Source organism: Drosophila subobscura, chromosome A (genome assembly GCF_008121235.1).
Source record: "Drosophila subobscura isolate 14011-0131.10 chromosome A, UCBerk_Dsub_1.0, whole genome shotgun sequence".
Classification (NCBI taxonomy): domain Eukaryota; kingdom Metazoa; phylum Arthropoda; class Insecta; order Diptera; family Drosophilidae; genus Drosophila; species Drosophila subobscura.
Window position 1 is genome coordinate 14,851,796 of NC_048530.1, and position 4,278 is coordinate 14,856,073.

Genomic DNA, 4,278 nt, shown 5'->3' on the forward strand with positions numbered 1-4,278 from the left:
GTTCCAAGAAAATGGAATAGAATCAAAGATAGACAGCCTGCAGCTTTGTCTTGTTCTGGCCAACTTTTGTGCTGCACCTCGCCGTGGTCGTGGCTGTAGCTGTGGCTGTGGCTGTGGCGGCGGTTACCTGCTGAAAACTTTGACGTTGCGGCAGAGTCAACGCTTAATGAGTTGCAATTGCTTGTTTAGAGTGGCCCAACGGACACCAGACCCCCGCACGATCCAGCCCCAGCCCCTAACAAAAGCTGAGTAAACTTTGCCTACGCAAAAGTTTGTTAAGTGCTTAAAGACACACACACACACACGCACATAGAAATTGGAGTGTAGAGAGAGGGAGAGAGAGTCAGAAGGGGTTGTGTTTTGTGGAGGTAATCTACAGAATCTGTTGGTTTATGCAGCTAATTTTGCCACTGCCCCCAACTAAATAGCCAATAAATCATGCAGCCAATCAATCAATCACAGCCACAGACACAGACACAGACATTGCCGCCATTCAAATGCAGATTCAGATACAAAGACAGCCTCGGGCTCAGCAGCAACAAAATGCAGCAGGAAAGAGAGGGAGAGAGAGAGGAACAGAGCGGAAGTAGAGAAAGAGAGAGAGAGAGACTGCAGAGAGCAGAGCGTGTGTCGAGTCCTTTTTTAAATGCCTGTCAATGGCATTTGACGATATAATGGGGCAAACAGCAGCAGCAGCAGGCAGCACACTGTGTGGCACATGCATTGTGTGGCACGAGGGGTGCCACTGAATGAATGGCAGCTAATTGCTCGCTTGTCGACGCACGCAAACAGAGAGTGAGAGAGAGAGAGGGAGCGACGGACAAAAAGCCAAGCGACAAGGCCTACAAGGCAGGCCTAGAAGTGTGCAACAGTTTTTGAACCATGGATTGGATAAGCACACAAAATGGTGGCACACAAAGATAACTACTCGTATGACTGATTGCCCCATTGCCTGATCCTCTAGCTGCCAAATGAAGACAACTTTTAACACAAATTTATTAGCTGAAGCGGCTTTGCTTTGGATACACTGCCCCCAAAGCCGGCTTAATGTGCGGGGAGGAATAGTAGAGATGGGCAGCCTCTGGCAAAATGCTGTCAATTGGATACCTTTCAAAATCATAGGGGATTAGCCAGGCACAATCAGCACACCGACTGCCCAGAACATGGAAGCCCCAAACATAAGAAGATCTTCAATTTCCAGGCAATTTCAAATGGCAACCAAAATGGCTGCATTCTGCTGCTGCTCTTTTGGGTTTCAATCTGCACAATTTCGAAATTGGATACGCACACACACACACACACACACACACACACAGAGGGGCAGATACTTTTGGGGCAGGCAGAGGCGGCTTGTTAAGTTTTTGAGCCTGCGGCCTGCTTGGCCATTTCTATCGAATCGATGAGACCGTAAAATTACAACCAATTAAAATAATTCCTGCAGCTAAGCAATGCAAATTGTATCAAATTACCAATTAATGTGTTGGCCTTACACCACACCCCACACACCACACACCTCGTACCCCCACTCACCCCTCGGGCAGTCCTTTGGCTGCTTAATGCCTAATGCCTAGTGCCTGCTGTCTTCTGATGCCTGGTGCTGGGCGGAGAGGCGCCAAAAACTGACAAATTAAATGCCAGAAACATCAAAAGACAAAACACAGCATGTCTTGCTTGCATGTGTGTGTGTAGGTGAGGTGTCTATGTGTGTGTTCGTGTGATTTATAAGCCTTATTATTAAGGACTACATAGAGCAAGAGAGAGGGAGGGACAGTCATTGTGTCTGTGTCTGTCCGCAGAGCATGGCGTTCCCTTTGTCTGCGTCTCATGTGTCTGGAAGGCCCATTTAAGTGATTTCAAGTGCCATTACATATTGATAGAAAACAAACACACACTCGCACGCACACATCTATGTATCTATGATTAAGCGGCTACGTATACATTTCCATCATGCTTCAATGTGCACATTTGACACAACATTCATTGTGCGACACTCGTACAATGCAAATGACAATGCAACAAAAAGTTAATGACTAAACGCCTTAAAGTAGGAAATATTTAGGGTTCAACTTCCAAATTTGAATACCAAATTTTAGAGACAATCTCTAGCTTATAAAAAAAGTATGAATATATTTCATGTTCATTGCAAATGCAAAACAAAGTTGAAGCAAATAAAAGTTTACACATTTGAGGTACAATTTGAAACCTGAAAGCGCAGCAAAAAGTGTCACCGAATGCTTTCATTCATTTTAAATGAAAACATACTTGAAACATTAAAAAAGTGGTAAATATGAGCTGCAATTTGCAGCTGAAAGAGCAGACAAAAATGTCTCAAAACGATTAAAAGTTCTCATAAATCAAAATATTTGAAAAGTTGCCAAATTCGAGCCACAATTTCCAACAAAAAGCGCATTAAAATATGGATTAAATAGAAATATTTAGTGTAAATGGAAACCAACAAAAGATTCCGAAAAGTGAAACATTTTTGCTATAATTTCCAACCTAAGTCCTAAGTACATGTCCGTTCCTCCCTGCCACTAAGAAACTTGTCTTTTGTTTATTATTTTTTAGTTGCTTTGCTTACCCTTTTTCCTTTGCTGATATTTTGCTCTGCTTGTGTTTGTTTTTTTTTTTGTTGATTTTACAAATCCGAAAATTTTGCCAAAAGGTGAGCGGACACATGCTAAATATTTTGTCCAACCAAACACCCCGTGTCCCCCCAGCCCCATCCCTCTCCCAGGCCTGCTCTGTGGTGTTTCTGTGTGTGCGTGTTTGCCTTTGCTTGTTTGCCTTTGCTTGTTGGTTGTTGGCTGATGTTGTGTGTGTGTGTGTGTGTTTGTGTGTGTGTGTCGCGTGTGAAATGCTCGACAAACAACTACTAAACTAACAATAAGGACCTGCAGTAATTTCTGGCGACGCCTTTTTCGTCATACCCTGTACGAAGGAGCACCCACAGGGCTGCAGAGTTCTATGGGCAGCAGCGAGCGGTCCGAGGAAATTTCAGCTACAAACTAATGCGATTTTTGTTTGTTCTTCGGACGTTTTTCAGCAGCTATTAACCAGTTTGAAAAATCCATTTAAACCCCTTTAGCATTAGCTCTCATCTATCAGCAGTTTTTTCGCCTGAACCCCTGCATTGGATTATCCCTCGCTTATCCAGGGTAACAGCGACGTCTGCTCAGTGGCTCTCACTCGACTGCAAATTGCTTTGTTGTTGCTCTGATGCTGTCCTCAGGCTGATTCCTGCTGCACACAGACCCACACAAGGTTGCATGTGTGTGTGTCGCGTGTGTGTGTTGGTGCGTTGGGTAAAATCCTTGCGTTAGCAGTAATCAGCACGTAGCGTTTAGTTCATTGTATGTGCGTGCTCATTCGCGTGCCGCTAGTGTGAATGATTGTATGAGTGTATGACTGTGTCTGTGTCTGTGTGTGTGTGCGTGTTACTCAATGTAACTGCATGTGTGTATGCGTGTGGGTTTGTTTGTTTAAACAAAATCCCAAAGCAGAAGTTGCCTTCCTACACTTTTTCTACTTTTGCTTGCCCCTTTTCGGTGCGGAACCAAACCAACTCTCCGCCCCGTACCATACTCTATTTGTGCAGGGTATGCAGGATACGTACACTTTACATATGCACATTTATGGCAGACATATGCCTGATGCTTATCCATTCAGATTTTAATTTACTTCAATGCGAAATTCGAGCCATGAACAACTTTTCTTGCTGCCAAAAATGGTTGCAAAGTCGCTTGGCTCGCACATCCCTTTATGGCCACCTTATAGGGTATCTAGCACTTCGTTATGCATCCATTTTGGTGGCAGCTTTCTTGTTCTACTGTGTCCTGGGGCAACGTTGAGCTACTTTTACATAAACACCAACTAGCGTCCAAATAACTTTTAAATGACGTTTGTTTGGGGGCGTGCTGGCGCACGCCTCTGCGTGTGAACTTTGTGGTTAGCGCCCCCCGCGCCCCCGCGCCACGCCCTTCTGCAGTTCTTCTTCATTCGCACTTTATTTTAAACTTTATTTATGCGATAGAAAGCTGCAAATTTTTGTTTGCGTTTTTAGCGCGTTCGGCGACCCGCGAGTGAATTTACAATCCGCACAGTAAAATCCCAAACCCAAGACCAAGACCAAGCCCAAGCCCAAGCCCAATGCTCCCCCGCATTCACTTTTGGCTTATGTAAGCGGGGGCGGCATTGGGTTGGGTAGGCGTGGCAGGCGTGTGTGTGTGCTGTGTGCTGTGGCATTGTTAACTTTATACCATTGTAATCTATTTTTAA